This window comes from Rutidosis leptorrhynchoides, chromosome 3, assembly GCF_046630445.1.
Source record: "Rutidosis leptorrhynchoides isolate AG116_Rl617_1_P2 chromosome 3, CSIRO_AGI_Rlap_v1, whole genome shotgun sequence".
NCBI lineage: Eukaryota > Viridiplantae > Streptophyta > Magnoliopsida > Asterales > Asteraceae > Rutidosis > Rutidosis leptorrhynchoides.
Genome location: NC_092335.1, coordinates 28,425,879 through 28,439,399, shown reverse-complemented (window position 1 = coordinate 28,439,399; position 13,521 = coordinate 28,425,879).

Below are 13,521 nucleotides of genomic sequence, written 5' to 3'. Positions count from 1 at the left end.
CTATAACCTTTTGTTTTTTACTTTTCCATGTAACCAGGTTCCCGCCAACAGAGGAAAAATACCCTGATGTGGATTTTCTGTCTCCTTTTTCACCTCCCCAGCTTGCATCTGTATATATCTAAGTTTTAAGGAGTCCGTTGTTTTTGAATACAACTCCATGTCCAGCTGTTCTTTTGAGGTATCTGATGATTCTCCACACAGCTTCCATGTGATGTACTTGAGGATGATGCATAAACTGGCTGACGACTCCTACTGGATACGAGATATCTGGATGAGTATGAGCAAGGTAGATAAGCTTTCCAACGATCCTTTGGTATTGTTCTTTATTTGCAAGTTCAGCTCCTTCTTCGATAAACAACTTCTGGTTTGGAATTGCAGGGGTCTCAGCTGGTTTGCAGTCGATCATCCTTGTTTCAGCAAGTAAATCAAGCACATATTTCTTTTGACATATAAATATTCCTTGTTGATACCGTAAAACTTCAATCCCTAAGAAGTATTTTAGTCTTCCCAAATCTTTCATTTCAAATTCATTTGATAAGTATGTTTTTAAGTTAAAAAATTCATCTCTGTCATTTCCTGTAATGATCATGTCATCGACATAAATAATCAAACAAGTTATCAGTTGGTTTCTTTGTTTAAAAAATAGTGTGTGCTCTGAATTACTTTGTTTATAGCCATATTTTTTCATTGCTAAGGTAAATTTCCCAAACCAAGCCCGAGGGGATTGTTTTAGCCCATATAAAGATTTTTTAAGGCGACAAACTTCCCTGTTTTTGAAGTTTTCTGAGAATCCTGGTGGAGCTTGCATATAAACCTCTTCCTTAAGTTCGCCATGTAGAAAAGCATTTTTCACATCAAATTGGTGAAGGGGCCATCCTTTATTTGCGGCAACAGAGAAGAGAACTCTAATGGTGTCAATTTTAGCCACCGGTGAAAAAGTCTCGGAATAGTCTATCCCATAAGTCTGAGTATATCCCTTGGCAACTAGCCGGGCTTTATATCTTTCAATTGTGCCATCTGATTTGTGTTTTATTGTAAACACCCAGCGACATCCTACTGGCTTCTTCTCGTGGGGAAGAATACATTTTTCCCATGTATCACTTTTCTTCAAAGCTTCCATTTCAACTTTCATTGCATTTCTCCAGTATTTTGATTTCAGCGCTTGTTCTACGGAAGTTGGTATTTCTTCAGAGTATATCGCAGAATTGAATTTCTTTGCTTCTTCTGATAAATTTCCTTTTGCTATATTTGCCATCGGATATCTTGATCTAAGAGCTTCTTTCTCGGGATCATATCTTTTAGGTGGAACTCCCTTGTTAGCTCTTGGAGGAAGTACATAACCTTCATTTTGACTTGCAGCTGGTTCATCTAGAATTTGTTGACTTGATTCCTGACTTGAACTTCTTTGTGGTTCTTCGAGAATTTGTTGAGTCGATTCATGAGTTGAACTTTGTGGTTCGTCGGGAATTTGTTGAGTCGATTCATGAGTTGAACTTTGTGGTTTGTCGGGAATTTGTTGAGTCGATTCATGATTTGAACTTTTTGGTTCATCGGGAATTTGAGTTTGTTGAGTCGATTCAGTTTGACTTGAACATTTTGGTTCGTTGTGTGCTGGATTCTCGGTTTCAACATCTTGTGATGTGTTGATAGTGTGATTTATTTCTTCTGATGAGGGAATCCTTTCTAACCAACTCACAGTGTCATTAGTTTCAATCTCCCCCTCACTTGTGTGTTGTGGACCATAATAATATTCAGTCTCAAGAAAGTCACAATTCATTGTAGTGAATATGTGACGTCTTTTCGGGCTGTAGCATCTATACCCTTTTTGGTTTACCCCATACCCAACAAAAACACATTTTTTAGCACATGGGTCAAGTTTAGTTCGTTCTTGTTTAGGTATGTGAACGAAGACAGAACACCCAAATATTCTAGGTTTGATAGTAAGATTAGACGGGAGTTCATGAAATTTGGAAAGTGCTTGAAGTGGAGTTTGGAGATCAAGAATTTTGGTCGGAAGTCGATTTATAAGGTAAGTTTCTGTGGCAAGTGCTTCCGGCCAAAAACTTCTCGGGACATTTGATTCTATTAGGAGAGCCCGCGTTATTTCTAAAATAATACAATTTTTCCTCTCGGCAACTCCATTTTGTTCAGGGGTGTGAGCACACGAAGTTTGATGAATAATTCCTTTTTCTTGACAAAATTGTTTCATAGAGGTGTTTACAAATTCTCCTCCATTGTCTGATCTTAAAACTTGTACGTTTCTTTTATATTGAGTTTGAATCATAGTATAAAATGTAGAGAATTTTTCAAACACTTCCGATTTATTTGTTAAAAAATAAGTATAGGTCATGCGTGTACAATCATCAATAAAAAGTAAAAAATAGCGAAGGTTTTTGCCCCCATTAATTGGAGAAGGACCCCACACATCAGAGTGAATTAATGAAAACGGAATATTTTTCCTTGTTTTACTAGGTTTAAAAGTATTTTTACGACTTTTTGCCAAAATACAAGTCTCGCAAGTTAAAACGGTATTTGGTGGAAATAATTTTGGAAAAAGAAGATTTAAATAACTTGCGGAAGGGTGACCTAACCTTCTATGCCATAGCCAAGCCTCCCTATCATGTGTTCCGTGTGCAAGCATCACGGTACCTTGTTGGGTTACTTCGTCCACATAGTATAACCCACCCCGTTCGGTGCCACGTCCAATAATCACCCCGGTTCTAATATCTTGCAATATGCAGAACGTTGGGTGTAGTAATACAGTGCAATTTAGTTCATTTGTAACGTGGCTAACAGATAATAGTTTATGGGACAGATCTGGAATATATAGGCAGTTTGATAGCTTAATGGTTGGGGAAATTTCAATAGTACCTCCCCCTTTGACTTGAACCACCCCACCATTGGCCGTCTGAATTTGATTTTTTCAAGGTTTTGAGTTATAGCAAAAATCAGATTTTTTAAATGTCATGGTGTCTGTAGCACCACAGTCAAATATCCATTCACTACTTTTTATGTTTGAAATTGCATTTGCTTTTCCAATTTGAGAAGATTTATTTAAATGATTTAAAGATTTTTGACAAATTGATTTTTTAAGAGAATCTTTATTAAGTAAATAATCAAAGTCAAAAAATTCAACAAGTGATTTTTTAACTCTTTATTTCTTGAAAGGTCATCTGATGAAATGCCATGTGATAAGGTTTTTGCTTTATTACTTTTTTATTTTCCCAACCCGTTTACAGTTCATCCTATCAACCATATCATCTATATCATCGATTGCTTTTTTGGAAGATCCAGAAATTGGGTCTAAATTCCTATTATCAATTATTTCTTCAAGACAATTGAAGCGATTATGGTTTATCAATGTTGCTTCCTCATCTATCGATTTCAAGTTTCGGGTTCTAGCTCTACCCGATTCATAGCAATTATATGCAACCTTAGGGTTTGAGGGTTTCACCCTCACCCATTTGGTCGATTTGTACGATTGATCCAAGGATTTAAAGTTCGAAGTACCTTTTTTTGAATTTTGGGAGAGTTTGAAGACGCCGTTGTCGGTAACCTCATGGTGGCCGCCGGCCGTCGTCGCCACCTCAGCTGCTTTATTGTCTCCGGCCGCCGCTGTTGTCCCCATCTTTGCCATCTTCAGCCTTGCACCTTCTTGGTAAGCTTTGAATTCTGCAATTCTGATGGTGACCGGTGGTGGTTGACAGAGAACGCTAAGGTAAGTAATTTTTTGCTCAACCTTAATTGTTCAGATTTCATATTTTGTATTTTGAAATCATTGCACTGTGTTTGATTAATTGAGCTACCATCATCTCTTGATATGGCAACTTGATTCAAGAAGCTTATTTTCTGCTTCTGTATTTCTGGGCTACCATCAATTCTTGACATGGCAGCCTAAAAATCGGTAAATGATGAAGCTAAGTTTGTGTTTTGATCCAAGATCAACACCAAAGCTCTGATACCATGTTACAATTGAAGAATTGATATGTAAAACTTGTAAGAATTGATCGTTTGTATTGATTGAACTATATTGATACAAGCTGAATTAGTTTTTACAATGAGATACTAATCTATTTATAAACAAAAAACTAACGGCTAGTTGGTCCTAAAGAGCCGTTGGGAGTTATAGCCGTTGATGGTTTTTATTTATTTTATTTTCTAACAGTTTTACGTTTCGAGAACTATATTATGTAGGTTTTGATTAATATTTAGTTATAAAAATTTTGGTGTGTATTTGAAGTACCATATCTTGGAAACTTCTCATGGCTTAGTTCATATTATCACCAACATTCCATCATGTTCGAAAACACTGATGTTTAGCAACTTTATTAATTTTTATATTTTATCGTTTCAGGTTCATAGATGTTGTAAATGGAGGAAAGGTTTTGATTTCTACATTTGGTCTTGGACGGGCTAAGGTTTTCATTTAACTTATATCCATTTTTTACAACACGATAAAGTAAGTTTCACTCGGTCGTCTGGTCGATCGATGATTTTGGACGTTAGAGGCGATCGACATGGTGAAAGGTTAGGGTTTACTTTCAGTTTGTTTGTTACAATTAATTTTTAGAGTTGTCTATATTTGCAGGTATTAGTTCACAATAACTTGATTATGAACACAAGACTCTCAATAAACAATAAATAAGAATTATATGAACATGAAATTGAGAGAACACGAATTGATAGAATAAGAGAGAAAAGTATTCGTGCTTCAAAAGATACAAAATACAGAATCATCGTACCCCTATTTATACAAGATAAACCAAATCTTTATGATTTGGTTTCCAAAACTACTTGACTAGAAAATAGGAAAAGATAAACTTAAACTTATTAATATTCTAAACAAATCAGTGTTTATCTTCTAGAGATAATATCAAATCAAAACGTGATCTTCTAAATATTTATCCAGATCTCCAGAATTCCCATAGCTTCATTATCAAGTAATTAAACCGTTGACCACAACAGATTCTGCAACTCCAGACTCTAACATTCAGACTCTAAACTCCTGCAAAAACATTTTGACTCATCAGATCATTTTCCAACAATCTCCCCCTATCTGATGATGTCAAAACTACCTGTTCTTCTACTCCTTCAGTTTTGTAAGCTCCTTCTCAATCAACTTACACTTGCTCTTCATATATCTCATTTTCTTCAACATGGGCAACTTACCCTGCAAGTGTTTCAACAACTTAACTCTAAAAGGATGAGTCTGTTCAGTTGTGCACCTGGTCAACAATCCAAGCAACAAATTAATATCTGCACCTTCAAACTGATCCACTCTAATCAGCATTCTTAGATTTCCAGTCGTTTTGATCATTAAGGCATCCAAATACTCAACATAGCTTTCATCAATAAACTGCAAATGTTCTGGAACAGAGTATCTCCCAACATGACCTCTAAACCTTCTTTCTTTCATCTCCAAATTAAACATACCACAGAAAACCTCATAATCCTTCAAGCTGATAAATCCTTCTTCAAAAACAAGATGAACTAAATTACACACTTTCTTGAACACTTCATCAACAATCTCCTTATCTCCTTCACATCTTTGTATACAAACTGCCAAACCTCTCCACTCACAAAAACCAAGTCTCATAATATGACTCACTTTCACCTTTATTCTTTTATCAGACATATGAGTCATAGTCAACAACAAATTCACCTCAGTTTCTGACTTCACAATCTCAACATTAACTACATCTCCTTCATACCTCTTAAACCTGAATCTTTTGTTCATTAAAAACCTCAATTTGTCTTGAGCAGCTGCAACCATAACAACATTTTCTTGATCATTGCCATCACCACCCTCTTGAACATTCACCTGTATATCATCACTTGGTTGAACAACACCACCACTTGTACCAACATCTGTACCTGTTTGATTCACACATGCAACAACTGCTTGATCATGAATTTGAGAAACTTGAACACCAACATCTCTAGCAATAACTCCAACATCAACCATTGAAACATCAACAACAGGTTCAACAACTCCAGTTTCAACTTGATTTTGATTAACAATCACCTCAGTTTCAGTTTCCATTCTTTCACCATCATTACTCTCCCCCTCAACCTGTAACTCCCCCTCAATATGAGCCCTTTTGGAAGACTCCCCCTCAACACCTTCAGCTGATGACCTCTTTCTCTTCTCCCCCTCTTTGACATCATCATGAGAGAGAGCAGATAAGAACCTCCAAATTTCAGCTTGATCATCCTTAAGAGACTTGATATCTGAGGCAAAACCAGCAAAACATTCTTTAACTTCTTCAACACCTTGCATCTTGTTCTCCAAAATACTCAACCTATCACCAATAACTGTTAAACTTGCTACATCACCAGAACCCTGCACATTCCCAACCAACCTCCTAACCTCCAACACCTCATCATGAGAAACCAAATTAGAATGGAGTTTATCAACTTGGGACTGCACACCCAGAAGCTTGTCATCAAACTTCTTAGCCATAGAAGTCAAAGCCTGAGATAGGCCAACCTCTGTGACTGGTGCCTCAGCCTGCAATGTAGAACCAGTTGTGATTGATAAAGGTTGTATGTCCTCAACACCTTCCTGTTGTGAAGTAGGGTGATCCTTGGACAAAGAAGCTTTTGAGGCCTGTACTTCATCCTGTGATCTGAATGAAGCATTGGCAGCCTGTGCAAGAATGTGTAAGGATTGGACATTTTGAGAGAGAGGTGGCAGACTAATGTCTGAGGTAGGTTTAGCCATAGATTGGTCTTGAGTTTGGTTTGATAAGTCCAGGATTGGGACTTGAGTTAAGTTATCTGAGGGGGTTGGCTCAGTAACTGTAATGAGGTTATCCAAGCTCACTATCCTAGTAGGTTCAGGCTGGGTTAAAGTACTCCCCTCACCAACCTCTAGCAGAGGTGGTGGAGTTGTACTTGCAGCACCTTGCCTCATAGATGTTTGATGTGCATCTATGGGTGCTGGAACAACTAGGTTTGCAGACATGTGAATATTCTCAGTATGAGCTGGTGAGCTCACAAGGTTGTTTAATGAAGAATTTTGTTCTTGAGCAGTGGGAGAAGGTGGGTTTGAATTGAGTGGGATTTCCTCATCCATCCCTTCTGCCTGCTCTGTTTGTTGAACATTGTGTGGTGGAGTAACTGGGGGCAAAATCAGAATGATCAGATTCTATAAGTGGTTGATCAATGTTTTGATCACCTGCAGATCCTGGATGATCAGACCCTGCATGTGATTCCCCTTCAGACCCTGATTGCTCATGATCTAAAGGTTGATCTGGTTGACCAGGTTGAGCTGGTTGACCATTGTTGATCCACTGAAGCATAGCTGGAGTAAGTCCAATTTCATTGTTGTTGATGTGATTATGAAACATCCTTGTACTACACTCAGGAACAGCTGTAAATTCATAAACCCTGAACACCCTTAACCCATCATACAAATTAGGAGTCATAGCCTGTTCTATCATCAAACTTAAAATCCTTATGAATGGAACATTATGATCTCTTGGTGTTCTTTCAGCTAGCAACAACATCTCATTGAAATACAACCTGGCAAAATCTATATTCCTCCCAGTAACAATTGCATGAAACAAGAAAGCCTCAAAATCATTGATTTCAGTCAAACTACCACTTTTGAAACTCAAACTCCTTACAACATTAGACAATAAAAACATCCAACGAGGTGAAAACATATTTGTTTTAACAGTTGAATCGGTCAATTGTTGACCAACCATATTAAAGCTTAACCTAGCAACTGATTTAGAAGTTGTTCTAACATAATCGTTTTGCATTGGTAAGTTTAAAGCTAACCTTAGATGATTTTCAGTAAGGACAAGAGTGTTGTTACCATTCCTGTATGTCCCTGTAAGCGTTCTTGCCTCCCTATTACCAACACAGGTGTACCAAAACTCAGCTAACAATTCAGGATACATTGTGGTCGTTTTGAAGAAAGCTTCCCTTAGTGGATGATTATGCATGAACTCAATCAACTCTTCATAGCCCTCATTCACAAAATTCTCTGGAATAGTGTCGCAAGCAACTCGATTATTCGCTGATACCATAACATCTTTGTTGGCTTTAATCTCCACAGCTCGGATCATGTTTGGAGTGGGTACTAGAACAAAAGGAATATACTTTGTGCGTGCCATTGTGCTTGATCGAAGAAAATTGCAGTAAAATTGAGGGAATTTTGAAGTTAAGAACGTAAAAGGGATTTAGGGTTTTAAAATTGAAATCGATGAAGAGAGATGGAGGGATATTTATATCCTAACAAGATTTCAAAAAGTTACTTTTAACCCTCCAACTTATTTACCGTTTACCCCTTTTAAAATAATCCTTTTTCTTTTTAAAACAAAATAAAAATACACAAAAATACAAAAGAAAGTAAATAACCTTAGACTCTGGAAAACATGACGTCATCCTGACTCTGGAAATCAGACTCTACCTTTTTTTTTTTTTTTTTTTTTTTTTTACAACAACATAATTAGAGAGTATCTTCACTTGTCAACATTTCTGTTGAAGGATTTAGCATACCAAGTTTTTCAAGAAGATAAAAATGCCTCTCTTCAGGAAGTGCCTTAGTAAAAATATCTGCCAGTTGATCTTTTGTGCCAATGTGTTTTAACACCACTTTGCCTTTCTCAACACAATCTCTTATAAAATGATGCCTGATCTCTATATGCTTAGTCCTGGAATGAAACACTGGATTTTCAGTAATAGCAATAGCACTTTCATTATCACACATGATTGGAGTTTTGGTTAAAGTTAATCCAAAATCCAATAGTTGATGTTGCATCCAAAGCAATTGAGCACAACAGCTCCCTGCAGCTACATATTCAGCTTCTGCTGTTGAAGTGGCCACTGAATTTTGCTTTTTACTTGACCAACTCACCAATTTACCACCTAACAATTGACAACCACCAGATGTGCTTTTTCTGTCTAACTTACAACCTGCATAGTCTGCATCTGTGTAACCAATTAGATCAAACCCTGAGTCTTTAGCATACCAAAGACCCAGGTTAGGAGTACCTTTCAGGTACCTAAAAATTCTTTTCACAGCCTTATAATGAGACTCTTTAGGATCTGACTGATAACGTGCACACATACATGTAGCAAACATTATATCAGGTCTACTAGCAGTTAAGTATAACAAAGATCCAATCATACCTCTATAGGTTGATTGACAAGTTGGTTTTCCAGATTCATCTTTATCAAGTTTTTTCAGAAATACTCATTGGGGTTCTTAAAGAGGAACAATTTTTAAAACCATATTTGGTAAGCATATCAGAAACATAATTACTTTGGTTAATAAAAATACCCTCTTGACTCTGCTTAATTTGTAGCCCAAGAAAATAGTTTAAAGTACACAAGTTACTCATCCTATATTCTTTAGACATTATATCTGAAAACCATTTTCTCAAAATTGGATTAGTAGACCCAAAAATAATGTCATCAACATAAATTTGAACCAGTAACACATCACCTTTCTCCTTTTTGATGAATAAAGTTTTGTCAATAGCTCCTCTAGAAAATTTCTTTTCCAAAAGAAATGTTGACAAAGTATCATACCAGGCTCTGGGAGCTTGTTTCAGACCATACAGTGCTTTCTTCAATCTGTAGACATGCTTGGGAAACTTCTTATTTTTGAAACCAGGAGGTTGCTTTACATACACCTCTTCTTGCAATATACCATTCAGAAAAGCACTCTTTACATCCATTTGAAACACCACAAAATCTTTATCTGAAGCATATGCTAGAAACAATCTGATTGCTTCAATTCTAGCAACAGGAGCAAAGGTCTCATCATAATCTATACCTTCTTCTTGTCTGTACCCTTGAGCCACTAGTCTTGCTTTATTTCTAACCACAATACCATCTTTATCAACCTTGTTTCTGTAAACCCATTTAGTACCAATTGCAGTTTTACCTTCAGGTTTTGGAACCAATTCCCACACATCATTTCTTTCAAACTCAGTCAATTCTTCAGTCATAGCTTCAACCCAATCATTGTCAGCCAATGCTTCATCTACTTCTTTGGGTTCAATGAGTGAAAGAAAATTTGAGAAGAAACAATAATTAGCAATTGCAAAATCAGACACAGGTGTCTGAGATGAAGAACCAGTTTTAGGTAAACCAGTAGGATCTACAACATAATCTTCAAGATGCTTTAGAATAACAATATTTCTAGAAGATTTTCTGATAGGAACAACAGGATTCAAAGTAGTATTAGAAGGTTGATCATCTTCATGAGTAACACTTGTCTCATCTTCTTGTTGAACTTCTTCAGTGAGAGCATTATCTGTAGAATTTTTCAATCCAGACAAATTAAATTCATCTGTCTCAGACTCTGAATCTAGAGTCTGAACACTGTTTCCAGAAATTAAATTAGACAATTCACCAAGTGCAGAATGCTCAGAACTAGATGATTGATCCATTTCAATGGGACTTTCATCAAAAGAAACGTTAATGGATTCTTCAATCTTCATTCTCCTCTTATTATACACTCTATAAGCTTTAGAAATAGAAGAATAACCAATGAACACACCTTCATGAGATTTTGGCCTCATCTTCTCAAGCTGATCCCTTTGATTCAAAATATAGCACTTACATCAAAATACATGAAAGTAATGAATAGTAGGCACCTTTTTATAATACAATTCATAGGAAGTTTTGCCATGCCTCTTCACAATTAATGACCTGTTTTGAGTATAACAAGCTGTATTGACAGCTTCTGCCCAGAATCTGAGTGCAATATTTGATTGGCATAACATGGTTCTGGCTGCTTCAATAAGTGTTCTATTTCTTCGTTCAGCAACTCCATTTTGTTGTGGAGTTCTAACAGCAGAGAAATTTTGACCAATTCCAGACTCTTCACAAAATTCAATTAGAGTAACATTCTTGAACTCAGTGCCATGATCACTTCTCAATTGTTTAACAAGAACACCTTTTTGAACCTGCTCTTTCTTGATTAAATTAATGATTTCTTCAGGAGCATCACTTTTTGCAGCTAAAAAGATAACTCAGATAAACCTAGAATACTCATCAACAACAACCAAAGTATATCTTTTCCCACCTAGACTACTAGTGTTCATTGAACCAAATAGATCCATATGAAGCATATGAAGTGGATCACTAATAGTGGCTAGGGATTTTGAGGGAAACTTTGTTTTGGTTTGTTTACCCATTATGCAAGCAGAACAAGATTTATCTTTCTTGAAAGGTTGCTGAGGCAAACCTCTAACAAGCTTCTTTTTGGAAAGCTCATTAATATTTTTAAAATTCAGATGAGATAACCTTTTATGCCAAAGCCAATTAATTTCTGGAACAGTTTGAGAATACAAGCATGTTTCAATTTCAGAATCAACAGAATCCAAATCCAGCATATACACATTTTGGAATCTCCAGGCAACAAGAGTTGGTCTTCCTTTTGGATCATAAATAATTCCAGCTTTCTTTCTTATTCTGATTTCACAATCTTCATCAGCAATCTGACTTACACTTAGCATATTATGCTTTAACCCTTCAACCAAAGCAACTTTCTTGAATGAAACACTTCCAGCAATAACAGTACCATAACCAATAGTCTTTGCAACTGAATTATCACCATATCTCACAGAAGGACCTTTTTCTTCTACAAACCCTACAAGATGCTCTTTGCCTCCAGTCATGTGTCTTGAGCAACCACTGTCTAAATACCACTTATTACCCTGCTACACAAGACACAAGCAAAAGAAAAATGATTAAATCTTAGGGGGAACCCACTTTGTAGTGGGTTCAGATGGAGTGCATTTAACCCTCCAGACAAAAGCTTTATTACCAATCCAGATCAACTTATCCACAACTGTTTTTAAAACACCTTTATTTTCACAAACTTTAGGTTTCCATACCTTTTTAAAATTTTCAGGAAAACAAGATGATTTTGAGAATTTTTCATGACCCTTTAATCTTTCATTAAGCTTTGAAATTCTCCTTTTCAGTTTTTTTATAGTCTTAGCTTGTTTTGACTCTGACTTTCTTTTAGTTGACCATTTAGGATCTGGACAAGTGTCACTATCAGAAGATGATTCAGTATCACTTATGCTACTTGATTCTTGGGTGTAAGATACTAGGTCAGAACATACACTTTCACTTTTAGAGACTAAACTGTTAGAGTCTGAAGGTTTCAATAGTTCAGACTCTGATGGATTTCTGCAGTCTAAAATTATAGTCTCTGAAGGTTTAACAGGTTCTAATGATTTTACAAACTCAGATGATCTTACAAAAGCATTAGTTAAAATCTTTTTCTCACCATCAAATTTTACAAAAGTATTTGGTAAAATGTCAGGCTTAAATATAATAGGATCAACTTCCACATTATTATCTAATGTGTAGTTTTCACCAAGTATAGCTTTGACATCATTTGGAATTTGTTTAGCAATAGCATCAGAATTCTTTTTGGAAGAAACACACCAAGATTTGCAAATATTTTCATAATGGTTTGCCTTTTTAATTGATCTTCCTAATTCAGTATTTAACCTTTTAGTTTCTTCTGAATATGCCATTTTATATGTGTCAAGTTTTACCTCACATTCTTTTAATACTTTAATTTCAGCATCTTTATCTTTGATGGTGTTCTTAAGCTCAAAGATCTGTGTTCTTAACCTGTCACTATCCTCTAAGCACCAATTGAAATCAAGCAATAAATACTGAAACATTCTCACTTTTTCATTATCAAGATAGTTTACAAAGTTTTGTACCTTATAGGCAGAACCTTTATTACAAGTAGAGTCTTTATCCATCTTCTCAATAGCTTTCAAATCTTCCTCAAACTTGCTAGAACCACTATCCTTTTCAATTATAGCCATCAGACACTTATCCTCTTCATCATCAGATGATGAATCTTCATCTTCCCATGCTTCTGTGTACAATGCTTTCTCCTGTTCTTTATTCTTCAACTTTTCTGCTTCACTTTTCATCTTCTTGTACTTTCTTGCTTTGTCAACAGGTTTGTTGAAATTTGAACCTCCTTCATTCTTGGACCAGCAATCAGCAGCTATATGACCTACCTTACCACACTTGAAACATTTAGCTTTCTTTGGATCAAATGTACTCTTGCCTTTACCCTTCTTAAAACCAAACTTCTTCTGCTCAATCTGAAATGTCCCGTTCTTATTGATTAAAAACGTTCCATATTAATTGATTTCGTTGCGAGGTTTTGACCTCTATATGAGACGTTTTTCAAAGACTGCATTCATTTTAAAACAAACCATAACCATTATTTCATCAATAAAGGTTTAAAAAGCTTTACGTAGATTATCAAATAATGATAATCTAAAATATCCTGTTTACACACGACCATTACATAATGGTTTACAATACAAATATGTTACAACAAAATAAGTTTCTTGAATGCAGTTTTTACACAATATCATACAAACATGGACTCCAAATCTCGTCCTTATTTAAGTATGCGACAGCGGAAGCTCTTAATAATCACCTGAGAATAAACATGCTTAAAACGTCAACAAAAATGTTGGTGAGTTATAGGTTTAACCTATATATATA